At 53.3% G+C, this 26856-nt stretch overlaps 1 long non-coding RNA gene across 1 annotated transcript; it reads right to left on the bottom strand.

Annotated features, from left to right (window-relative positions):
• Positions 1-16929: 16929 nt before the first annotated feature.
• On the bottom strand, positions 16930-17779 carry LOC125960406 (uncharacterized). The gene is made up of 3 exons (XR_007470019.1): positions 17715-17779; positions 17318-17382; positions 16930-16995 (listed from the first exon to the last, which is right to left on the bottom strand). It is a non-coding gene; the product is annotated as an uncharacterized LOC125960406 (long non-coding RNA).
• Between the last annotated feature and the right edge of the window lie 9077 nt (positions 17780-26856).

A 26856-nucleotide genomic window follows, 5' to 3' on the forward strand; every position in this document is an offset into this window, starting at 1 on the left:
TGGGGGGAGGGAGAAAGGGGGGAGGGAGAAAGGGGGGAGGGAGAAAGGGGGAGGGAGAAAGGGGGAGGGAGGGGGGAGGGAGAAAGGGGGAGGGAGAAGGGAGGGAGGGAGGGCGCGCAAAGGCAGCAGCACCCTCTGAGCAGCCCCGAGCCGCTGTCAGAAAGCCTCCGTGTTCATGACAAGTGTCATCTTTGCAGACATCAACCAAAGCAGCTGTTAAATGAGCACCAACTGTCTGCCAGGTCCTGGGCTGGGACCTCTGTACTCATCACCCCTCCCTACAACCACCCTGCCACCTCAGAGTTCTTTTTTTTTTTTAACATTCATTGTTTGTTTTATTTGAATTTTCTTTTCTTTTTTATACAGCAGGTTCTTCTTAGTTATCTGTTTTATACACATCAGTGTATACATGTCAATCCCAATCTCCCAGTTCATCCCACCACCACCCCCGCTGCTGCCACTTTCCCCCCTTGGTGTCCATACGTCTGTTCTCTACATCTGTGTCTCTGTTTCTGCCCTGCAAACCGGATCATCTGTACCATTTTTTTAGGCGTCACATATAAGCATTAATATACGATATTTGTTTTTCTCTTTCTGACTTATGCCCATCGACAGACAAATGGATGAAAAAGATGTGGTACATATATACAGTGGAATATTACTCAGCCATAAAAAGGAACGAAATTGGGTCATTTGCAGAGACGTGGATGGACCTAGAGACTGTCATACAGAGTGAAGTAAGTCAGAAAGAGAATATTCATTGTTTTTTAAAGAGTATTTATTTAAGCTGTGCCGGGTCTTAGCTGCGGGCCATGGGATCCTCACTGCGGCACGTTTAGTTGCGGAATGCACGCGGGATCTAGTTCCCCAACCAGGGATCGAACCCGGGCCCCCTGCATTGGGAGCGCGGAGTCTTATCCACTGGACCCACCAGGGAAGTCCCCAGCTCAGAGTTCTTATCCTCACTTTATAGGTGATGAAACTGAAGCTCAGAAAGGTCATTGTCCAAGGTCACAGAGCTACGAGAGATGGAGTCAGGACTGCAGCTCGGGGCTGCAGGGACATCACCGCCTTCAGAGGCTGAGCTGTGCGTAGGACAAGGACCTGGGGCAGTGATGTGCCCGGTGGGTCATGTGGACCCACACGTGGGCCCACACTTGGGATCAGGTGAGCTGGACTGGTCTCTGGACTTGCGGGGTGCTTGGGGCACCTCTGAAGGGGAGGATAATTCCTGCCCCCTCCCACCCACAGACTACAGCGAGGGTTGAAATGAAAACTGCTTTGGGAACCAAGAAGTCCTGAGGCGGCCGTGACCTTATTTTCGCTAGAAACTCTCAATACTCTGTGAGGTGGGGAGTCTGGAATGAGTTCCTTCTGTCCCACCATCCAAGGGCACTGAGACCCCGGGATGCTGACATGTCCTCGAAGTGAGCTGATGGTGGACCTGGGCCGGGGTCTGGCCTCCCCTGAGCCCACACCCCGTCCTCCCCTTGGACTACCACACCAGCCTTCCCCGATGAAGTGGGGCGCCTGGGCAAGCTGCCTGAACTTTCAGCCCCAGTGTCCACTCTGCAAAATGAAATCAGTGAGCAGGGGGCCTGCTGCATAAGAGGGACGCATCAAAATGTTCTCTCTGTGCCCCTTTGGGGGGGGAGGGGCTGCTGACCCCCATGGCAGTTGGAGGTCTGGGGTAGACACTGAATTCACTTCCTGACGGCCGCTAAGGGGTGAACGAGAGCAGGGGGCTGGAGCCAGGCCGGCCCAGGGCACTTGTGTTCACAGCATCTGTAAGGCCTTATCTTACCCACCCCTGGTGGGGTCTCACGTGGGGGCCCAAGTCTCCCACCTGCCCGGGAAGGCGGAGACACTTGGAACAGGAACATCTTGGTCAGGAGCTCTTTCTGTTCAGCCCACGGAAGGAAAGTCAGTTCTATCCACATTCTGCAAATTTCCGCAAAGGAAACCAGATCATTGGCCCCACAGCCTGTCCCAGCGCGAAGAACATTCCTCAGCAGGTGCACGCGGACCCCTGCTCCGGGCCCTCTAGTGAACGGCCTTGATCTTGGGTGATATTTACATGCTGTTTTCCTGGGCGGCCACAGATGCGTGTCACACCAGTAACTCGCCTGGCGGCTCATCCTGGGTCTGCTTGACCTGGTGCGCTTTGAAAACAGAAGAGAACACTCCAGTTTGCCAGCAACACCCATTTCCCTTGGGAACAAATGTTTGCATCCGGCCCTTTGTGTCCTCTCTTGTTTGGCTGCCTCTACCAGAGGAAGCGGCCTGTCCCCGCATTCTGTCCGGGTGGCCCAGGGCACTAGCCGGCCCCTGGGGGAGGCCTGGACAGCTTTGGTCTGGTACTTGCAAGGAGGACCGCCCAGGCGCCCCGTTTGGTCTTATCCCCAGGTGACCCTGTGAGGGTTCGGAGCCGGAGGGGCCTCCGAGCCTTGCGGTCCAGGTGAGAACGCTGAGGCTCGAGAGATGAAAGCATTTGCCGAGGTCCTTGCAGGTAAGAGGTGCAGGGGGCAGCACCTCCAACTTCCGCCAACACGAGGCCACGGTACCTCCCACTGCAGGCCACGGCTGGGGACCGAGGGGGCGGACCCCGAGCTCGGGGGCTCCCCTCTGGTCCCTGTACCCTCCTTGCTGCGAGACTTTAGAAATGCTCTGCTGTTCTCCCCAAGCCAGGCTCCTCGTCTGTAACAGGAAGGGGCCTGGCCACCACCAGGGAAGCTGCATTACCCCTCCCCTTGGCCATAGCCACCCCTGCCTCATTTTCTCAGACCAGCCTGCTCCCCCAAAACCACGGGCTGCCCTCTCCCCAGCCCCACAGGCCTGCCTGGATTTCTCTCACTGCCCGGCCAATGACAGGGAAACGGAGCTTGGGAGCAGACAAGGGACACCCTGAGCTGGCCCAGCGCGGACACACAGTAGCTCTTTCTGAATGAAAAACAGAAGGGGAGAGATGCCACCTATCAGCCTGTACCCCAGGACCAGGGAGGGTAGTGATGCTCTAGCACTTCCGCATCTCTGACGATGGACTGGCCGTAGCCACATGTGGGTCTCCCCTACCCAGGGGAAGAGATGGCCCTGCTTGTCCCATGGCGTCCGGGGGTCCCACCCCGTCTGGTCTGCAAGAGGCTCTGGTCACGCGGAACTCTGGCTGGAGGAGAGAGGAGCACCTGTGGGAAATGAAACAAGTGCTGTCCTGACCCATTGAATAGGGCCTTCTGGCTTGGGGCCCTCAAAGCAGGCTCTCTGTGACACCGGGGACACAGTTTCTCCCCCTGAGACCTGACTTGGACCAGGCCCGTTGGACCCCTTTTCCCTTGACACCTGTCCCTCCTGCCCCGCTCCTGAGATGTGACGGAGCGGGCAGCAGGTAAGGTCTTTTCTCCCCTCAATGCGTTCTACCCTCAGGACCCTCTGAGGGTCAGCCATCCACAGGTCTTGTTTGCCAGCCTCCTACGTGCCAGCCCCCAGGGCGCCCGCCTGCCCGGGCCCCACCGTTCTCCGATGACCGTTACAGCGCCTCTCAGCTGCCCGCAGTTCCAGGATCCTGAGGCTCTGATCTGCCTTCCCATGGGCAGTTCTCTTCCTAGAACACAGCTCTGGGGGTGACACTCCTCTCTCCCCACTGCCCTATGCCTGCCTCCTCAGACTACCACGAGGACCCTTGATCTGCAGCCAACCAAGCCGACCCCCTTCCTCCCCACACACAGGCCTGGGGTCTTCCCAGAGTCCCCACCCACTTTCAAACCTCAGCCCCTGTGACAAGCTCCTCTGTCCCTGGAATTCGCATTCCTGCCCGCTTCCGTCTGGCAAACTCCAGGGCATCCCATGGGGTCCCATCTGCATCTCCCCTGCTTTGGGAAAACGTCCCGGGCTCCCTGGGTAGTTGCACCCTTCCCTGGGCTCACACGCCCCCCTGTCCCCTTGCTCACCGCAGGGCGGGCCTCTCCCAACAGGCGGAGCTCCTCTGGGAGGGACCGCCTTCTTCCCCTGCCTTGCCGGCCACAGTCCTTCCAGAACACTGCAGGGCCGACACCGAGTGGGGGTCAGCGCGCTGGTTAAATGAACAGACCTGGGAGGACTGCGTGTAAATAATTTTTAATATGTTGAAACACATTAAAAGTGCATTAGGAAAGTGGGCTAGTTAAAGGAATTCCATAGGGAATCATTTTCTAAAAATGAGAATGTCTTCTTAATGGGAATAATCACTCCCTAATTCAAATAGTGCCTGTGTTTGTATCTTCATTGACAATATTGCCTCTCTTAATGAAAAGAACGCCTTACAAGGACATCCTTTGTTGCCAGAAACTTTATTCCCAGGGACAGTAATAACACTTATGAATGCTTAGGTCAGAAAAATGCAATGAAATATTAACCAAAATTATGTCAAGTGTCCAAAAAACTATGACGTTCATTTCTAGGTGTCTTTGCTGGAGGTAAGGAGTTAGGGCTGGGCAAGAACCAGTGGCATAATATACAGGGCTCGGTACAAAATGAAACGCAAGCCCCTTGTTCAAAAATGATTAAGAATTTCAAGGCAGCGACAGCAGAGCATTCAATCCAGCATGGACTCCTTCTGAGTGCCAGCCCCTGTGTAACTGTCCAGGGTACACACCCACGAGGCCGGCGATTGGCCAGGAAGGGAAGAGGTTTGAGCGAGCCTTCTCCCAGGACCCCACGGAGGGGAGCCCTGCCGCGGCTCGGGAGCTGCCTGGAGGCACTGTGTGTCGCTCTCAACACTAGACTGTGACGATGATGAATGTCATTGGCACTGAGATGAGAGGGGGTCCGAGCGGAGCCTTGTCAACGCCTCGGCTCTACCCCATGAAACTGATTTCAGACCTGTGACCTCCAGGCCTGTAAGAGAATATATTCGTGCTGTTTTAAGCCACTGTGGGGTTTTTTGTTTGTTCGTTTGTGTTTTTAATTAACTAATGATTCTACTCCTATGACTCGATTATGTTTTTAGCTATTTATATTTGTCCACTATTTAACTGAAGCATAGTTGATTTACAATGTTGTATTAATTAAGCCACTGTTTTGGATAATTTGTAATAGGAGACAAACACAGATCTGGGGTCCAGACTGGATGTGGACTAGGTGTGTCCTTCCTGGTTTTAGGGTCACTCGGGCAGCCCCTCACCTCTCAGTCACCAGCCTCTGCCCTTGCAAACCGTGGACACCCTTCAGTCCCAAGGTTGCCTTTCCCTGGAATTCTGACCACCCTGGAGAGCCTTACTCACGAGGAGCTGGCCTGGCTCCTCTCTGCATTGCAAACGTGGAAACTGTTTTCTGGGAGGGGCTCCTGTTTTCTCGTCCTCTAACTCCACGCAGTTGCGCACACAAGGCTCTCCACCTCTGCCCACCCCGTCCCACCACTGGCCTTGGCATCATCTAAAGGGCCCTTCTGCTTTGCACACCAGCCCTGGCTCAGTCAAAACTCACTACATGAATTCCTGGAGTTGGCCCTGTCTGCCCAGGACAGCTGATCCCAACCTCAGGGAGTCAAGGTCAACTACAGAGTATGAGAGAATCTTCTACACAAGGCCACCCTCCCCTCTGACACCAACTGCAAGTTCAGGGGTTCCCCAAATCACCACCAGTTTCGATAATTCACTGGAAGCCTCGCAGAGCTCACTGGAAGCTGTTATACTCATGGTTATGGTTTATCAGGGGAAGGATATAGACTGACCCCAGCCGAAGGAAGAGATGTGTGGGGTGGAGTCCAGGAAAGTTCCAAACTCAAAGCTTCCATCGGCCTCAGGATGCATTGCTGGCCCAGCGTCCACGTGTGACGATGCGCACGTAGCACGGTCACCCTGGGAAGCCCAGCCAAGCTTCAGTGTCCAGGATTTTCACTGGGGCTCCGTTCTGCAGCCCATCGTGAGCTTCCCTTATCAGCAGAAACTGCAAGGTGTGGTCTGAGGGAAACTCCAGGAATAAGAAAGAAATTTATATTTCTTTAGGGAAATAAAAGAATTAAAGTAAAATAAAATAAAAATAAAATTTTACTCTCGGGAAATTCCTAGGGTTTAGAAGAAATCTAAAGTTTTGCCGGGGACAAAAGCCAGACCCGTCTTTGGCCAAGGCCAAATTCTTCGGTACACGATGACCTTGGGCCAGTCAGTTCACCTCCCTAGGACAAAGCTTCCTCTCTGTTAAACAGAGATCAGATCCAACCGTCAGCATGTTCTTCCAATTCTAGAATTCCATCACCCCACATGCCATTGTTCTGGACGCTCTTTGTTGAATCATAACCGATAGCTCAGCGTCATTATTTTATCAGCATGACGGCGTTATTTCCCCTCAAGCCACGAAGTGATGCTTGCGGACCTGGGGCTCCACTGCCAGCTCTCCACCCCGCAGCATCCTTAGGAGGCTGACTGAGTTTCTCCCTCTCGGCTTGGCAGGTCATTCCCAGAAGAGAGAGCAACAGGAACTCAGGTTTTTCCAGAGACTGGATTAAATGTTAATCACTAGGAAGGGTCCTCCTACAGCCATACTTCTTGGAGGCTTCTCCAGAGAATTGCTTGATTATTCTGTCCCTTGTTTCCTGACTTCAAACTTTTCTATTTACAACAGAAAGCTTTTTTCTTAAAAAAAAGTTTTGTTTTTTTTTTTTTTTTTGTGGTACGTGAGCCTCTCACTGCTGTGGCCTCTCCCGTTGCGGAGCACAGGCTCAGCGGCCGTGGCTCACGGGCCCAGCCACTCCGCGGCATGCAGGATCTTCCCGGACCGGGGCACGAACCCATGTCCCCTGCATCAGCAGGCGGACCCTCAACCACTGCGCCACCAGGGAAGTCCCAAAAAAAAGTTTTTGGTGAGACAACTTATCTGTGGATTTTTAAAAAATTCATCAATATAGATCTTAGTTATACCCTGTTCACTATTTATCCACCACAAAACAACTCATATGCGTTACATTCTATTTCTTTATTCAGTTAGAGATTATAATAACTCTGTGCTCTTTCCACAGGTCTGTTCTTGCCTTTGCATAAACTTTCATTCCTTGACATGCAGATTCCTGCAGGTGTTTATCCCAGCTAGATCCAGAAGTAATCTGGGCACCTGTCCTGCTGAAAGGCCAGCTCGCAAGAGGGTGTTCCTCAAATTCTAATAAAAAATGTCTAAGGTCTGTTTGGCTAAAGATATACCAAAAGAATGAGAATGTACATATCCCACTCTTCACCCCCAAAGTGAACTCTTTTGAAGGTTAACTGTGACAGGCGATGTGTTAGGTGATGAAATAAAAATTCATACTTTAAGGCAACACAAGAAATATTTAAACATAACATTTTACTCGGCCCGTTTGGGCCTCCTGCCTGTCCTCTAGTGTGCATCGCGCATCTACGTTAGCCAGACGTCCCCAGCGGCAGAAATACCTGCTCAACCACAAAAAGCCATTTTCCTTCCTCTGGCCCCAGCCATGTAACTCCTTAGGAGATAACGTTCCTTTCTCAATCACGATGGGGTCGCGATGACCCACCACTCACCTTGTACGTGCAGATGTCTCTGGGGACCTTTACATACAGCGCCAACATAACATTTCCCTTAAAGATAACGACGGGTGCAGAACAGACTGGTCAGATGACCTGGGGAGATACTGGGCTGCACCTAACTGAAGTTCGTAGCTTCAATACTTCCTTATGACCTAATTGATGTCACCAGCTGTATTACTTGTATTCTGCCTATTTTGCATCACCAAATGCACGGTTGTTGTTTCTTGCATCACCAGATGTGTGGCCAAGCCTCAGATAAAATTAACGATGATCAGGCGACTTGCAATGATTAACCAAATATATAGTCCTATAAGATCAATGACTGTCATAGTGGAACTCTAGCTATGGGACGAGGCAACGAGAGGGAACCATTTCCTTGACAGACTCATAAGACAGGTGGTTCAGAGGCTTGTGCCAATAGCACATCGAGTGGCCCGTCAATGAAATCCTCACCTGACCTGGGAATGAGCATTCCTAGGCCAGTGGGACAAACGGGTGGAGAAATGTCTCCCAAACTTTGGTTGAGATTAAGATCGAAAGGGAAGGGATTATAAACTAAAGAATGCTGCCCACCCTGCAGTTCTACAAGAATCAAGGCATTATGCACTGTAGTGGCCACAATACACCCTGAAAGGAATTCAGGGCAAAGATCAGGGTGAGGCCCTTTGTGCTCTGGGAAAACTGACGGAAGTGGCCCTCAGAGAGTTTGATATTTTCAGGAGAAATTTTTTATGAACCTGGATTCTTGCATCTTCCCATACTCAGAAAAGCACTAAAACCATTAACTAAGGTATCTGTTCCTCGAGTATAGCGGTAACCTTCTTCCAGGATGTGCGCTTGACGGTACGTACCCCTTCGTCAAAATCGCTAAGGGCATAATTTGTCATGTTAATGAGGCACCTTTTGGAAACCCAGGGCTGAGGCTGGTTACCAGGGGGTCCAACTGTGCGTGGTCAGAGGGTTGGAACTTCAAGCCCCACATCCAGGATTTCTGGACCAGGCAGAGGGGCTGGAGGGTTGAATCAACGCCCAATGCCATGATGTAATCAACCGTGCCAAAGCAATAAAGCTTAAAATAAAGCATAAAAATCCAGAAGGAGAGCGTGCAGAGAACATCCAGGTTGGGGAACCAGAAGGCTTCCACGATGCAGGGCCCCAAACTCCATGAGGACGGAAGCTCCTTTGCTCGGGACCTCGCTCTGTGTATCCCCTCATCCGGCTGTTGACTGGTATCTGTTAATGTCCTCTGTGATACACTGGTAATCTAGCGGGTAAGCAGGTTTCCTGAGTACTGAGAGCCACTCTAGCAAATTAATTGAACCCGAGGAGGGGGTCACGGGAACCTCTGATTTGGAAGCACAGGTAAGAACTTGGACTTGAGATTGGCACTGAAGTGGGGCAGCCTTGGGGAACGGAGCCTTAACCTCCGTTGCCATCTCCGGGTAGATAGTGTCAGAACTGAGGTGAATTTTAGGATGCCCCGCTGGTGTTGGGGCACTGCTTGGAGGGGTGGGAACCCCGCTCCACGTCGGAATCGGTCCCAGAACTTTCAGTCACCTTCATAGGACGCAGGGGTTAGGATGTGGGCATATCTTTCGGGGGCCACCATTCTACCCACCATGGGTGGCAAAGCCGGGGAGGAAACAAGGAAAGCCAAGCCTGTATGGTGTGCCATAAGGATGGGTTAGGCTAGGGGGACTTACCCCAGGACACTCTGGGATATCTGTCCAAAGCTGATGTGAAGAGCGCTCGGGGGATCACCAGGAGGCCCCTGCTTTCCAGAGTATTTCATTTTGCTTCGCGTCAGGAGACAAGCAGACGAAGTGCTGAGCCAGAGGGATGGCAGAGCAAACCTCCATCACCTGGAGGAAGCCGGTCCTAGTGGCTCTGGAGTCAAAGCGGGAGGGGCCCTTGAGATGGAGCGAGGACGAGATGAGCAGTTTAAAGGGAATCAGGGGACTTCCCTGGTGGTCCAGGGGTTAAGAATCCGTCTTGCAAGGCAGGGGACGCCAGTTTGATCCCTGGTCAGGGAACTAAGATCCCACATGCCGCGGGGCAACTAAGCCCACGCTGCAGCTACTGAGGCCACACGCCGCAACTAGAGAGAAGTCCACACACGAAGAGCCCGAGAGCTCCAACTAAGACCCGATACAGCCAATAAATAAATACATATTTAAAAAACAAAACAAAACAAACTAAAGTGAATCGGAAATGGTTTGCCTCGAGCCTAGGATTAAACAAACAGTGTGGGGTTAAGCAGAGTAGTGCCAACTCAAGACTCCGGGCAAGGGAGCTAAATCGTGTACAGGAATTTCTTTAAATCTTGCTCTAAGTTTAAAATTTTTAAAGATTATTTAATATTTATAAATTTATAATATGTATTAATATATAATAGACAATATATTAAATTTAAGTACTTATAAACAAAAATTTATAAATAAGTATAAATATTTACATGTTGATATATATATTAAAGTTAATATTGTTAATATTGCTTTCAGTGCTGTCATGCTTGGCTGTTAGGATTTTGTCTGAACCGGGGGAAGGGAAATGACCATTTGCTACCAGATCTCCGTCTCTGTGCAGGTGGCCTCCCTCACGTGCACTTTCCAGGTATGTCTGTGAGGATGTCACCCCGGAGAAGCAAACAGAACGTGTCTAAAACAGAACACCCCCTCTCCCCAAGCCCCCTCCTCCCCTGCATCTGGGACCTGGGTGAATGGCCCCCCACCCATGCTGTTCAGTAGCCTGGGCCAGACAGTGAGGCCCCACGTCCCACGGCAAAGGGGCTCTTCCCGTGCCCACGACTACCCAGATGCTTCTCTCACCTGGAGACCTCCTGTGGCCCTGCTGCCCCATCCCCGCCTCCTTTCAGCTCAGTCACCACATGGGAACACGTCCCTCCCCGGCTCAGAGTCATCAGCCCCCAGATGGAGAGCTTCTGAGAGCCGGCGCCCTCCCGTCCCGGCCTCACCGGTCACTCCAGCTACACAGAACACCAGCAGTCCCTCATGTTCCCCAAGCTCACACTCATGTCACCCCTGGGCCTTTGCACTCTCTCCCCTCCCTCCCCCTCCTCCCCGCCCGCTTGGTTGCTGCTGCTACTATTTGATTTCTGGCTAAGTGGTGGTTTCGTTGCAGAGCACAGAGATCTGGGTAACCCAACAGTACAGGAATCTACAATGGACCCTGCCCGTTGGAAGCGCTGTAAACACCTGTGACATCAAGGCGAGTGAGACAGCAGGTGGCCGGAAGGGGCGCGGTGCGGTGACGGGAGCTTCGGGGGTGATACTGGTGGCCCTGGCCCGCCTGCTCCTTCTGCAGACCCACCTGGCAGCAGTCTGTCCCCTTCCAGGCACATTCCTGTTCCTTTTCAGCCCCAGCATGTAGGTCTCTGCTGGCCTAGGTCCAGCGGGCTATCACCCCACCTCCTCCCAGCCCCCACTCAGCGAGCACAGACATCCCCAAATCCTCATTCATCCAGCATGGTCCCCTGGGGCCCCCCTCCCCAACGACTCTGAATTCCGCAGTTGTTCTCATCTCCCCCAGATGGTGGGCACCTTCACCTGTAAAACCGGCAGGGTGGGGATGAGATTAAGGTCCTTCCTAGCTCTGAGATGCTTGAATCAGAGACTCACTCTGGGATGGAGGAAGCATGGCCGGCAGGTTTAGTTCAAATCTGTCCAGCTGTGTGACCTTAAGCCGTGTGATATCTCTGAGATATCCACCCCTAATCTCTCTCCACCTTTTCTTTTTTTAGAAAAAATTATTTATTTTTGGCTGCGTTGGGTCTTTGTTGCTGTGCGCAGGCTTTCTCTAGTTGCGGAGAACGGGGGCTACTCTTCGTTGCAATGCGCAGGCTTCTCACTGCGGTGGCTTCTCTTTGTTGCGGAGCACGGGCTCTAGGCACGTGGGCTTCAGTTGTTGTGGCTAGCGGGCTCAGTAGTTGTGGCTCGTGGGCTCTAGAGCGCAGGCCCAGTAGTTGTGGTGCATGGGCTTAGTTGCTCCGTGGCATGTGGGATCTTCCTGGACCAGGGATTGAACCCGTGTCCCCTGCAATGGCAGGCAGATTCTTTACCACTGTGCCACAAGGGAAGTTCCCTAATCTCTCTCTCTCTCTCCCTCCCTCCCTCCCTCCCTCCCTCCCTCCCTCTCTCTCTCTCTCTCTCTCTCTCATAATTCCTGACTTGCACAGGTGTTCTGGGAAGCTGAGAGAATGGAAGTGAAGTGTCTAGTATATCATTGGTACTAACTAAACAGCAGCTGTAATTACAATCATTATAAGAATCCTGAGCTATTTCAACACCACCATTAAAGGGGGGGCACTTTAAAAGTTCAAAACCATTTAAGGTGAATCAGGTACAGTGCACACTGCCACTGTCTCCCAGGGTGAATTACTTGCCCTGAAAGGGGTGATCGGTAGGGATTATTAACTTGCAGAGGGAAATAAGTTTCAAAGAACCGCAACAGCACGTCTACTCTTAATTAGGTGCCATTGTTCTCTGTTCACCTAGAAAGAACTAGCTCCTGGGTGTGCAGGGGTGGGGTCGCTTGCAAAGGGGGAAATAGCTTAGAGGTTTCCTGCAGGTTAGGAGGAGGGAGGGACTGCGGTGGGGAAAGACGTCAGGAGAAAACACTGCTCTCCTCCAGGGGTGGGTGCTCCCGCAGTGCCGGCGTCGCCCTCCCAAGTCACCTGTGCTCAGCATCTCCTCTTCCTGGGACATCGGCGTGTTTCAGACACAGGACAAGGCTCCGTGAGGTACACGGTTTGCAAGCCCTGTGTCTCCCACCGACTGGCACCCGAGGTGACAGGCACCCTGAGCTTGGGCTGCAAAGTGAGCTGCTGGAATGGCGATCGGGCGGCCCCAAGCACAAGCTGATGGGGCCAGGGGTTCGGAGGCGCTTCTGTCCCTTTCACCGATTTCTGGGTCCTCCACTTTCAGGGCCATTCTTCTGGCACCAAGTCCCTTATCCGTCTCCTCGGGCCAACTTCGTGGCTTCCCAGGGAGGGGACGTCCGTCCTTTTCAGGGCTCGACACACCTGTGCCTCCCTGTCGGGGCCTCTCCTGCTGCCCTGTCATTGCCCCATTGCAGCTCTGTCAGCCACACCAGGCTGCGGGCCCCTGGAGCCCAGGCACTGTGTCTGCAGCCCCCGGCCCCAGCCCTCGATAGATTCCAGGGATCAGAGAGGGTTTCCCCAAGGGAGTGGCATTTAAATTGATATTTGAAATATAAGATGACTGGGGGAGACGTTCTGAGCAAAAGAACAGAAAAGGCTCCAAAGTGAAATTGAGAATGGGGGTTCAGCAGGGAAAGACATTGGGGGTGGCGGGAGTGTGGAGTTGGCAGGGTGGGGCTGGGAGAGAGGAGAGCCTGGGCCCTGGTCCAAAAGCTATGGACAGTCATTGTAGGTGACAGACGCTTGGCCCGTTCAGGAAGAGAAGCACTTGGAACGTCAGAGGATTGGGGTGTGGGGCAAGTCTGGTTCCAGGTCCTGCAAGCACAAGAGGCCCTGCTAAGGGGCTGGTTTCCTATCTTATCTTATCTTATCTTATCGGCCTTGCAGCACATGGCGTGCAGGATCTTTGTTCCCTGACCAGGGATTGAACCCCGGTCCTCGGCAGTGAAAGCTCAGAGTCCCAACCACTGGACCACCAGGGAATTCCCGAGGCTGGTTTTCAAGCAGGCAAGAGACAGGACTGTCCCTGCCTCCTGAGTCTAAGATTCAAAGATTCTACAAGTCCAGATCACTGTACACACCTGGCTGTGACCCAGACTCCATCCTGGGGACCCCATGTGGTATTAGGAGAGCCCCTGAGAGCATTTCCTGGCTTGAGGGCGTTGGGGGGCTTCAGAGCAAATCCCAGGGAACTGAACTCCAAGTCTCTTTGCTTGGACCACCCCGCTGCTCTGGTCCAGTGAGGGTCTCTGCTCAAAGGGAAACATCAGAAACATTTCCTTAACCTGAAAGGAAACCTCAAATCCCCCAGAGCTTCTCCCCGCCGGGGGTCTCCCCGGGGGTCTCAGTACATCCAAGTGGCATTTTTTCTTTCTTTTCTGTCCCTGCGACCTGCCTACCACATCAAACCTCAGGTGCTGAGTCCTTGAATTAAGACCAGCGACTTTGCCACATTTAAAAGGAAATGAAATTGGTTTTAAATTAACACAGTTACGGGTTTTATGAAGATCACACACTAAAGCACATAGCACACGTTAGTTCTCTCAGCTTCCAGGAAAATAAAAACACCCCAGGGGCCTCTGCTTTGCCAGTTCCCCGAGAGAGAGGAGAAGGGAGAGCAAAGGACCGGGAATGCTTGTTCAGCGTAAGATTCCAGTAAAAAGCAAGTTGATTCCAGCCTGGCTGCACCGAGTGGCAGCTGGCTGTGTGGGGCTCTGGGTTTCAGACCTTCTTGTGACCCATGGGAGCTGCTCAGTTGCTCGGGTTGCAAAGGGCCTGGGTCGACCGCTGCCTGAGCTGCTGCTGGCCTCCTCGTGGCGAGGTTAGACGCCGCCCGGTGACGAGCCCACCTGTGTAGGGCCCTGAATCTCTGCACCTTCTCCCCAGCATATCCTGCGATACTCACCCCTCTTCCTTTCTCCTCCTCCCGACCTCTAAGGCTCAGGTCACATATCACTTGCTCAGTGGCAGGTGCCCATCTTCTTGTATCACCCAGGACTGGGGAGCGAAGGGACGGTGGTGACCAGTCAGTGTACATCGTTAATCCTCGTAGACCCAGAGGGAAGGGAGGTGATGGGGGTGAATGGTTGGTCACTCCATGGACCAATCTGCTGTGGCCAGGGAGGCAGGTCACAGGAAACACTCACAGGGCCCAGGGACCACCCTAGTGTGTCAGAGCCATCTGTGAACCGAGTGGGCCACCCAACCTACAGATGTTCAAACGGACGAAGCCATCACCCAGCCGAGAGTCTGGACTGGTACATTGATTGACCGGTTCCCGGTACCTTTGCACAAAGGCACACGTGGATTTTCACAAGCAAGCACGTGGCAGTATTTGTGTGTGCACTTAGATGTCAGGCAAGTAAAATTTCCTCATCTAGTGCTGAAATTGCCACTGCATCTTAAATACATAACCAAGACGTGTAAGGACCAAAAATATTTTCTTTGCAACCCCTTAGACCTTCACCTTGGCAGTCCCCTGAAGCTTGTAACAATGTGAACACCTGGGTTTTGCTGCAGCAGATCCTAGCCCTTGGTAGAAGCACCTTTGTGCCTCAGTAAAGAAAGAAGGATTCCAGGCTGTCCAGGTCCACTAGGAGAGTCAACCTCAAGGCTGGTGTGCGCCTGGCCATAACCACCTGTTCACTGTGTAGACCATCTCACGATGACCCATCAGACAGACTGGCAATCGGTCCACTGCAGGAGGCTTGCCTAACAGCTAGTTTCTGTGTGCCAAGCACTGATTAAGGATTATTCACGACAATCGTGATAGCAACCATCTGTGTAAAGAGGTCCTTTGTCCCAGCAACACTATACAGAGGCAGAGATGATCCCACTGACAATAGGAACTCAAGCACCAGAGAGGTTTAGCAATTACCCAAGGACACAAAGCGAACAGGATAGCCGGCAAACCCAGGAGTCAAACTTCAGTGTCTTTAACTCTATACCCCTCTGCTCCGCTGCCCTTTCCATCATGATTCAAGACGACCCACTGGGAGGGAGGGGAAGAGAGAGAGAGAAGAGGAGTGTAATTAAAGCCCCATGGGTGGGGTGGGTGCTTAAGAAAGATGCTTCACAGCCGGTTGACACCGTGGAGATAGTCTGCAGGCGCACGTGGACATGAAAATAAAACCAGCAGAAACACAGGTCTCCTTATCCCCTAAAGAAATTATCTGGAGGGCTTTCCCCAGGGAAATTCAGACAAAGAAATAAAAGGACAAAAATTAAGGAAGACATGAACTGATGAATTTACCGTTGCGTCACCCTGGGAGCTGAGGGAAATGCCATTTTTTTATGCCTGATTTACAAACTGTGTTTTTTTTGTTTTTTTGTTTTTGCAGTACGCGGGTCTCTCACTGTTGTGGCCTCTCCCGTTGCGGAGCACAGGCTCCGGACGCGCAGGCTCAGCGGCCATGGCTCATGGGCCCAGCCGCTCCGCGGCACGTGGGATCTTCCAAGACCAGGGCATGAACCCGTGTCTCCTGCATCGGCAGGCGGACTCCCAACCACTGCGCCACCAGGGAAGCCCTCAAACTGTGGTTTTTATTAACCAAAGAAAAACACATTGAGATCAGACATGGTACCTGTGAAACAATCCTTGCGTATGGACCTCCAAAAATAGTGAAGGATAATGAAATACAGAAACTCAAAGAATCTGCTGACGAAATCTAACTCATATGTGTAAAATGACAAGGTGAGAAATACAAACTCCTTTTTAAAGAAAAAACATTTTTTTTACATCAAAGGAGATTTTTCCATTGGAATTTTTAACAAAGCAGATTCAGGAATGAGTGAAGGGGACGGTGGCGGATGCTAACGCGTAGAGCCGTGGATCACAAAGGTCGTGATCCAGAATGTGAAGGAGCCTCCTCCCGGGTCTGATGGTTGAAAGTTAACGGCAGGCCGTGAGGTTTGGAGTCTGCCAAGCTGTGACCGTCACCCTGGCACCCAGGGCCTTGCAGGTGACCTCCACCCACCTCCCCAGCCTCTGGGAGCCGCCCTGCCCCGCCTGCATTAACGGCGGGCTCTCAGGCCTCATCCTCGGCAAGACCTGGACTTGAGACACGGCCGAGCAGAGCAGGACACAGGCCCAGAGCCCAGCTCCGGAGGATGGGGGATCGGGGGCAGGGTTCTGTTAGCCCAGGGGCGATAGGAAGCTACGCGGCCTCAGTTTCCCCAGTGCAGGTGATAATAGCCTCCACCTCACAGGGGTGTGAAGGGCTTACATGAATTATTTCACAGGTGGTCCCTCAGACAGTGGCTCGATCACTATCACCACAATCACCACCAGTTTACTCACGTCTGAATAGGTTTCGACATTTACTTTTTGCAAAATCAGCCAGGTAAACAGAGGTGCGGAGTACAGACTCTCCGCCAGCGCCCTTGTCACCTTCCCGCCACACACACAACAGGTAACCAGCGTTTCCTGGTTTCTAGCTTCTGTATCCTCCCAGGATTTAGAGACGAATACGAACACCAAGCCCCCTTGTGTAGGATGGTAACTTGCTGTATTCGCTTTCTGTTCCTCTGTGCTGAATCCCACGAACCTGGCAAAGATGCGCACGTTGGTTATCTCACAGCTTCTGCGGCTGGGAAGCCGGCTCAGCGGGCCCTCCGGTCGGGTCTCACAGGAGCCACCAAGGTGCCCGCCAGGCCAGGGTCCGGCCTCAGGCCCGCTCAGTGCTCTGTGGTTGCAGGACTGGCGTCCCGTCTTCTTGCTGGGTGTCAGCGGTGGGTGTTCTCAGCTCCCAGAGGCCCCTGCAGCTCTCACCCGGCATCCCCTGCAGACCCTCTCAGCTCGGCAACCTATTTCCCCAAAGCCAGTGAGGGAGGGTCTCCCACTTCCTCTGCCCAGAGGGAGTCTTAGGCAAGGGGGTATAACCAAGGGCGTGACATCCTGAAACCTTTGACAAATGACTATCCCGATCCCAGGACGGACACTGTCTCCATATTCTGGGGAGAAGCGAGGCCCAGGGCATACCTACGCCCAGGGAGAGGGAATGAGCCAGGGCAGACCCAGCGGGGGTCACCTCGGGTGTGTCCCTCTGCGGTCACACTATGCAGGGTTCTACACCATGAGTTTCTTTTTCATCTACATTCTTTTGGCGGTTCCTCAAGTCACACCTACCCTCCAAAGAAAAAGACGTGATCCATGAAGAGATAACCGAATATGTTGCAGGCTCTGCATGGCCCCTTGAACAAGAATAGAGGTTGGTGTGTGTGTGTGTGTGTGTGTGTGTGTGTGTGTGTGTGTGTGTGTGTGTGTGGTGGGGATCTCAGTGGCCCCCAAACTTCCAGCTCATAAATTCCAGGATTCCAAGTTACTGGTTTCTGGTCTGGGATGTAAACACCTTCCCTCCCCATTTGCAGAACTTGTTTTCATGCTATGCTTTGTGTTCTAAAGACACTGATGTAATTAAGTAGAAAGGATGAATCACTACACAGAAGACATAGCGTCCTACAGATAGTGCAAGCTGCGGACAGCACGAGTCCCACATGGACGGCTCAGCCCAAACCCCGGTCACCTGGCTGTCATAAAGCTGGTCCCTCAGCCATCCGGCAGCCCCGGCTCTCCTGCCCCTGAAGGACCTGGGTGGGGGCTGGGTGGGTGTGGGCTGCAGAGGAGGAGGCCCCCTGGGGCCCATGTCAGAGGGTCCCTGCTGTCACCAGGTGGTGTCTTGTGACATAGGCAGTGGGTTCCCCGACATGGGACACGTTCACATAGAGGGGAGGGGGATCCCTAGAGCTTTTCTTCTTTATCTTTCAAATACAAATGTCAACACACAGGGAAATGCACAGATCTTAGGAGTATAGTCCTATGAGTTTCGACAGACGTACACACTCATAGAATCCACACCTCATTAAAGATCTAGAATATTCCCACCACCCCAGAAAGTTCCCTCGTGCCTCTTCAATCCCCTCCACCCCGACCCCTGCAGAGGCAACCACTGTTCTGATTTCTGTCCCCATAAATTAGTTTTGCCTGGTCTGGGAACTTCACGTAAGTGGAATAATGCAGTACGTACCCTTTTGTGTCTCGTTTCTTTCATTTGACGTAATTTCTGGGAGATTCATCCATATTCTTGTGAGTATATTTAGATCTTTTCTTAATTATGTTAAAACTTTATGATCTATTGAGTATAAAGTTGTATAATCTCATGGTCCTGCGAGTCTAATATGAACAGATACTTGCAAATGTAAGATGTGAAAGCACCTTAATGCTGTACCAATTGTCAACAGAAAATCTCAGATCAGAGCGTTACAAGACCTTCAAAATCTACGTGTCCAGACTGAACTTACCCTCACCAAAAAATCCAATGAGCGACACTAACATCCCAATCAGGGTGTCCGCTCTCCACCAAGGACCAAGCAGGTGTCGTTCTAGTCTGACCATCAGCCAGAGCAGGATGAGAAAGGCACACACCTGGCTCCCAGGTGTAGTGGACCCACTTACCTCACCTGTACAATGGGAACAATACCATCTTCCCCAATTACCTCGACCAAGAATATGATAATGTGGGGAGAGCCAATGGCGTGGAAGGGCTTTTACAGAGCATTAGAAGTCATAGATTCTACTCGTCCATGCATCTGTTCATGGAACAAATGTTTGCTCAGTGTTTATAGGGTATCAGGTGCTGCACTAAGAAGACAGACCCTGACTGGGATTTGGGACAGAGACAGAAATAAGGGGCTACGGCGGCCAAAGGAGGGGCCGGGGATCCCCACCTGGTGGGAAGGTTGTGCTTTGTGAAGGTGGGGTTGTGAAGATGAGCCTTGAAGAGAATGCCAGGAGTTTTCCCAGCTTGGAGAGAAGTGGATGGACTGAGGACCAGAGAGAAGCAGATTGCAGGGACTGGAGGATGTTGGTGGGAGGGCGGGGGGGAGGGGAAGGAGCGCGGCGTCTGACACTGGGATTTCCACCGAGGACGATGCGGGCAGCGGTGGATGGCGTCAGGGCTGCACTGCGAGGGGCTCTCAAGCCCCCTTTGGGTGGGGAGTCACTTGTTCGTGTGGGATTGGATCCCGACCCAGGGAACAACCTCAGGAGGGTCTCTTGCATGAATAAATGAAGAGGTCTCAGCGGCAGGGAGAGATTTAGGATAGATTCAGGCATTCTCAGCCATGGGCCAGACAACGGGGACCACACAGGAGGAGCGGGGTTGGCTGGGTGGGGTGGGAGAGGGGTCCCAGGAGGGGCCACAGGAGGGAGGCCACAGAGGGGCAGCCAGGGGGCTTTGAATCGGCGCTGGCTCAGCCTCAGGCTGCCCTCACCACCTCATTTCCCTCCTCCTGGCCTCCCCAGCGTCCCTAAGTTTCAAATAAGGGACGTCTGGGCAGGATGGTTTCCAAAGGCACTGCCTTGCTCTGTGTGCCATCTCTGACTTTTTTTTTTTCTTTTAAGAATTTTTTGATGTGTGGGACTTCCCTGGTGGCACAGTGGTTAAGAATCTGCCTGCCAATGCAGGGGACATGGGTTTGAGCCCTGGTCCAGGAAGATCCCACATGCCGCGGAGCAGCTAAGCCCGTGAGCCACAACTACTGAGCCCGTGTACCACAACTACTGAGCCCGTGCGCCACAACTACTGAGCCCATGCGTCACAACTACTGACTCCACGTGCCACAACTACTGAAGCTCGTGCACCTAGAGCCCGTGCTCCACAACGAAGAGTAGCCCCTGCTAGCTGCAACTAGAGAAAGCCCACACGCGGCAATGAAGGCCCAACACAGCCAAAAAAAAAAAAAAAAAAAAAAGATGTTTTTGATGTGGCCCATTTTTAAAGTCTTTATTGAATTTGTTACAGTATTGCTTCTGTTTTATGTTTTGGTTTTTTGGCCCCTAGGCATCTTAGCTCCCCAACCGGGAATTGAATCTGCACCCCATGCACTGGAAGGTGAAGTCTTAACCACTGGACTGCCAGGGAAGTCCCCCCATCTCTAACTCTTTACGGGTGGATTTTTTTTTTTTTTTTTGCGTTACGCGGGCGTCTCACTGCTGTGGCCTCTCCCGTTGCGGAGCACAGGCTCCGGACGCGCAGGCTCAGCGGCCATGGCTCACGGGCCCAGCAGCTCTGTGGCATGTGGGATCTTCCCGCACCGGGGCACGAACCCGCGTCCCCTGCATCGGCAGGCGGACTCTCAACCACTGAGCCACCAGGGAAGCCCTGGATTTTTTTTTAAACGAATCTAATGATTATGAAGCAGAGTGCAGCAATATGAGAGTCAAAAACAGCCTAAGAAGATACCAAGTCTATTATCGACCGAATAAATAAATCCACAAGAAGTACATTCATACTCTCATCAACTGCATTGTGGATACCGCAGTTTCAGAGGGGAAGGTTCTGGAAATCAAGAGACAATGACAGGCTCTCTTTCTTTGTCTCACGCACATGCGCACGCACACACACACACAGATGATCTTATCGACTCAGCCACTTATGGGCAGAATGATGCTGGGTAATTCATTTCATGTCTCTGAGCGTCAGTTACCTCATCAGAGGGCTGGGGATAAGAGCAGATGTGGAGGCCACAAGGGTGGTCGTTAATCAGACTAAACTCGTGAACCCAGGAAAGCACTAGAGTCTGCCGGGCACACGGTAAGAGCTGAATAAATATTAGCAACCATCGGCGTTAAAATCCTCATTCTAAGTAGAGACGCCATGCATGTTGTTACCTGAATTCTGTGCTCACCCATTTCCACCACCTCCCCTGCCCCATCCCTCTCCTCTCCTCTCCGTCTGCTTGAGATTTTGTCATTTTCTCTTGTTGGATTGCTCTAGTTAATAGCAGGGCTGGTTTTAAAGGCTTGTTAGTAATGATCAGAATCTTAAAACGACCCTGTTTACTAAAAGCGACAAGAGTGATCTTACAGCCCACATCTTCTGGATTTTCTCGAGGAGGGAGGTCAGGGAGTGGGGCACAGCGGGGCCGAGTCCAGGGGGCCTCCGAGCCGCATCTCTGCATCCGGGTAGCAATCCCGCCCTTCCCAGGGTGGAGGGGATACCCTTTGACTCTCCTTCCAACTCCCGTCACTGGGCTCTCAGAGTCATTTGGTTACACTTTTCAGTGCTTCATTTGGCCCTTTATGAGGAAGGCCCGTGCTGCTCGGGGTGCTTTGTACTCCCGCACGCCCTGCCCCTTGGGGCCCCCCGACCGTGGTTGACGGTTGACGGGAGCCCCTTCCGTCTCCATGAGGATAGCACTTGGTGCTGTTCTCAGACCCAAGGTCAGGGAGCACCGTAGGTTCCTGTTGGGGCGGGTGGGGCAAAGGACGGCCCCTCGGGTGATGTGGTGGCCTCCACTTCCCACCCATCAGATAAGACCTCAGTCAAGAAGGACAGGACAGTCGTGATAAGGGGGTTTACTGATGGACAGCACATTATTCTCACAAAGCTTCGCATGCACCCTGGAAGGCAGCCTGGACAGGAATGATCTCCTCTTTATAAATGAGCACTCGAGGCTGGCGGACTGTGCGCGGCATATTCTGCATGACATAGTTGACCTGCCACGCCACCACTAACTTGTGCCACTCCCGGTGTGGGAGGGAGGGGCCTTGCCGCGTGGGACTGACTGGGCTGCAGCCACAGGCGTCCATCAGGGGACCGGCTGGTTTGCGGGTAATGGACAAAGATAGCCATGAGCATTGTTCATTTCAGGGAAGCCTTGTCTCTGGCCACAAATAAACTGTTGCTTCTTCATTTTGCTCACAGACTGCTGTTTCCTGGGCCAATGTTTCCTTTTTTTTCTTGGAAAGTTTGGGGGGTGGGTGGTGACATTTTCAGCTGCTATCTTCACTCATCATTCTTAGTCACCGTGGGCAGCCTAGCAGCCAGCAGAAAGCCTTCCCACCGCCTGGGGCTGGTTATTCCCAACTCCCGGGCACTGGCTCCCCTACCGGCTGGGGACGAGCGCGTGCTTCTTCTCCAGGGCCCCAGGAGGACAGGGGCCAGAGCGGCACCTCCCAACGCAGGCTTAGGGCGAAGCCACCCCCAGAGTGACCCCTGGCCTCAGGAGACCCACCATCAGCTCCCTCACTACCTGGAACATTCTCTAGAACTGGAAATAGCAGAGTCAGGTTCCTAAACATTCAAAATAGACGCTCAGACCCAAACCTTGAGACTCACACACAGAACTCCCAAGAGGGCCCCTCCCGGCTCCTACTCTGAGCATTTATTTTTATTTTGGAGATAAGTTAACGGCTTGATCCTCTCACGGACGGCAGATTTCCCAAGCAACAGGTACCTAACGTGCTACCCTGCACTCCTGCTCTGGAAGACGTGAAAGCACCGAGTGGGCGACTGTAGCAGGTGCATCCTGAGGTACCGTTCGGTCTCCGCGGTCCACGTTCCCAGAATCCTCGGCGTACGTCATGATGAAAGAAGTGTACATAATGGATAGAGTTTTATAATTCATTTCTCAGCCCCCAGCAAACCAAACCTTTCTACAGATATTATTGTGATTTCAGGGCCTTTACACTCCCTCGTCTTCTCTCTCCCTGCTCTTTTTTCTTTTTTGTCTTCCTAGAGAGACAGTTTGGTCCCTCGAAGGGAGCCCTGGAATTGGGTACCACATCTCGTATAAACGGTGTGACTTTTGAGTCGTCACCTGACTGCTCCAGGCTTGTCTGCTTTTCTGTGAAATAGAGATCCGTGCATCCACCAGTATTTATCGAGCAGGCACTGTGTGCCAGGAGCCCTTCTGGTCCCTGAGGAAGTGGAGAGAAGCAGGGCTGAGCTGCTCTCTGCCCCGTCGTAGCCCAGAGAATGCGGGGCGGCATCGGGGGCTGCAGGCAGCTGGGCGAGATGATTTCGGGTAACAGCACAACAGCGCGTGTCGTGAAGGGAATAAGGCAGGTCAGTGGGGAGGGGTGCGACCCCAGATGTCGTGGTCAGGGCGCGGGGCCACGTTGTGGTCACAATGGTCAGAAGGAGAGCTGGGGGACCCGCACTCCAGGCAGACGGTCAGCACGGCAGGCATGAGTGTGGGGTGTGCTGGGGACCTGGGGGAAGTAACAAAGCCTCCCACCCGAATGGGCCCCCAAAGGGGATGAGCCCACTTGCCTGGGTCCCAGGTGGCCGCTCGGCGGCACATCGAGGGCCCAGGCTCCTTCCCAGTCTTTGCTCTGCCATCCGATGTGCCGTTCATTCGTTCGTTTGTTCGTTCGTTCGTTAGTTCAACTGATAAATACATATTAAGGCCCTACTGCGGATCTAGCAATGAACACAACAGGTTGCTCAGTCCTAGAAATCTCGTTCCCGTGAGAGAGCTGCCTCACGAACAAGAGAGCAAACGCAGGCTGTCGGGCATGCAGCGTGCTCTGAGGAATTACGAGGCAGGAGGCATGTTAACCGTGACGGGGAGGGTGGGGGGCTTTGGAGTGGTCAGGGCGGTCTCAGTCCTGGGGATGCCCGAGCAGAGACCTAAAGAGAAGGAAGGGTCCTCACGGGATGCTGGGGAAGACCCATCCAGCTGGGGGGACCAGTGAGGGCAGGGCCTGCGGCAGGGGAGAGGGCCCTGGGGATGGTGGAGAACCCCCGAGGCCAGAGTGGCTGGAACCTGGCAGCATCTCATCCAGACGGCAATGCCCCAAGGGAAAAGGGAACCGATGTGTCCCTTTCTATAGGAGCGTCTTGGTCTGCGCAGGCTGCTCTAACTAAACACCAAAGCCGGGGCGGCTGAAACAACAGACATTTATTTTCTCCAGTTCTGGAGGCTGGGGGTCCCAGAGGAGGGTGCCAGCGTCCTATTCAAAGCAACCCATTAGGTGGCACGTGACGTCCGTGTGTCTGGCTACCCATGGGACTCCGATTGCGCACGTGTCGGAACTTTCCAGCACATCCTAGACGCCTCAGAAGCTCTTTTCTAAGCCTTCCATTCCCTTTTCTCCGTGTGTCCCTGGATACTTTATGGAAATGCGCCTTCCAGTTCGTGAATCCTCTCTTCAGCTGTGGACGATGTGCTACTAAACCATCTATCGAGCTCTGGGTGTTAGTTACGGAGTTTTCCAACTCTAGAATTTTCATTTGGTTTGTTTTATAAATTCCTGTTCTCTGGTAAAATTCTCCATCGTTACCTAGATTCCTGAACATATTAATCACATGTATTTTGATTTTCACATCTGATGACTCCAGTTTCTGGATCAGCTGTGGGTCTGTTTCTATGAGTCAATGTTTTTCCTTCTGCTCCTGTTTCTTTATAGACCTGGTGATTTTTTTTTTTTAATTGAATGCCAGACATCGTGTAAAAACTTCAAGGACTCTGTGTTCCCCCAGGAAGAAGATGCTTTCGGTCTCGGCAGGTAGTTAGATCGGGATTGAGCTGCTTTGTGGCTGTGGCTTGGTCTGTTTGGAGTTTACCCTTTCCCTTAGGCCTCCCTTATACCTCTCCGCACACGCCTGTCCCTTGGTTCAGGAAGAGGTCACATCACTGCCTGCCTGATGTGCCCTACCTGTCTCACCTCTGAGCTCAGCACACTAGCCTCCCACGCCCCTGGCTGCTGGCTGTCTCTCCCACAGGGCCTTTGCATGTCCCTCCTTCCGATCTCCCGCCTTCACACCTGGTCAGACTCCTCTTTACTCCCTGACCACAGCAGCTCCGGTGGGATTTCATTTTCTCCTGTTCGGGTCAGGTTGGCTCTCCTTGGTGACCCTTCCTCCCAAGTGCCTTCTGTCTTCCACATTGCTTTACTTGTCTGTCTGTCTCTCCCCTAGACTGTCGGCTCCTTGGGGACAAGGACCATCCTGTTGTCGCTGCAGGTGGGTCCCTGCACCGGGCAGAGCGCTTGCCACGTTAGCGCTCATGGGGTATTCACTGAGGAAGCGCGTGAGCAAGTGAGCCGTGAGCCAGGTGGTGATGTAGAGAGAGAAGGGAAAGGGAGGGGAGGAGATGGAGAGGAAGGGGGGAGGGGAGGGGAGGGGAGGGGTGGAGGGGAGGGGAGGGGTGGAGGGGAGGGAGGAGGGGGAGGGGAGGGGTGGAGGGGAGGGAGGAGGGGGAGGGGAGGGGAAGGGGGAGGAGGGGGAGGGAAGGGGAGGGGAGCCGACGGAGGAGGTGGGGAGGAGAGGGGAGGGACGAGGAGGGGGAGGGGGAGGGGAGGGGGAGGGGAGGGGAGGGGATGGAGGGGAGGAAGAGGGGGGAGGGGAGGGGATGGGATGGAGGAGGGGGGAGGGGAGGGGAGGGGGGAGGGGGGGAGGGGAGGGGGAGGGGAGGGGAGGGGAGGAGTAAGGAGCATAAACCCTCCTGAAGATACCCTGGCCCAGCTGGTGGGGGAAGGATGGACCTTGCTATCCAGCCTCTGAGGTTGCAGCCACACTCCTCCTACCCCCGGGGAAGGCACCCTTTGGCGGGATTTGCAGGGACAGGTGGCAGCAGCAGCTGCACAAGGTTGCTCTTGGCTGCAACTCCCGGTGTAGGGCTCGTCAGCGTCCTTGAAGAGGAGCACGAGAAGAAAACCGGCCCTGGGCCAGGGGGTTGCCGGGTTCCATGGGGACGAGGGGTGAAGCGTGCAGGCTGCCTGGATTCCGGGAGAAACTCTGCAGCCCTCGGGGAAGGGAGGCTCTACGCAGGAGTTCAGTCCTGTTTCCACTTGGATGGGTCTTCTAGAACCTTCTGCAGAGCCAGGGGTGGCGTTCTCAGCAAAGCACGAGACCGTCCCAAACACGTGGCTGCCCCTAATCCTTCCCAACTGTTCTCTGTGACTGATAACCCTGCTCTTTTCTCGGGTCCCGTTGAAAGAGTCTTAATTAGGTTCCTGATGTTACAGTCCTTCTGGAATAAGGGGTGGGACCCCGTCCTCCCCTCCCACCCTGCCCCCCACATTTGTAGGGGCTGAGAACACACCCCTTTAGCCATGAACGCTGGAAGCTCCAGGGCTTCCCCCTCCGCGTCTTTTCCTCTATTCTTTGTGCCTTTTCTCCAAAACTGCCCACAACCAAACTTGATGTTTTTCTCCCATCAATTCTGCTTCCCTTCTGCTCTTCCCACTTCAGTAAATGGAGTTCCACCCACCCAATTACTCACACCAGAGTCATCATGACAAATCCCCTCCCTCTACCCCCTCCCCCCCCACACACACAGCTCCACTGGGTCCTAAATGACACTGGGATCCGCCTGCTTCCCTCCATCCTCGCAGCCACCCCTCCCCCAGCACACGCTGCCATCCTGCTTCCTGTCCTACCCCCTTGTCCAATCTGGCCCTGCTCACCGCAGCCAGAAGGATCTTGTTGAAGGCCCAGGAGGGCCTTAGAAGAGGCCTGTGCAGATGAGATCACGCTTCAGAGCTTGGACCTTCCACAAACTCCCGAGGACACCCCGATGCCCACCACCGGCCCCCCCTGCCCAGGCCCCTGTAAACATCCTTCCTTCCACCCAGCTTGGCTCCGGCCTCATCTCTCCCTCCACTCTACAAAAGGCTTTCTGTGTTTTGTTGTTTTTTTCCCAATGAATCCTTACAATCCTGGGGGGGTTGGGGGGAGCGCTGTGATCATCCCCATTTTGTGGATGAGGAAACCGAGGCTGAGTGATAAACACACGTAGCAAGGTGGCAAGTTAGTAAGTGGTCAAGATGAGATTCAAAAGACTCAAGCCCCGTTCCCCAGCTTAGGGCCCCAGGGCTGAGCCACCGTGGTCTAGTCTATGGTGGGCACATCCCTGCCTGCCAGCCTACTGCCCTCT

The sequence above is a fragment of the Orcinus orca genome, chromosome 11, assembly GCF_937001465.1.
Source record: "Orcinus orca chromosome 11, mOrcOrc1.1, whole genome shotgun sequence".
Classification (NCBI taxonomy): Eukaryota; Metazoa; Chordata; class Mammalia; order Artiodactyla; family Delphinidae; genus Orcinus; species Orcinus orca.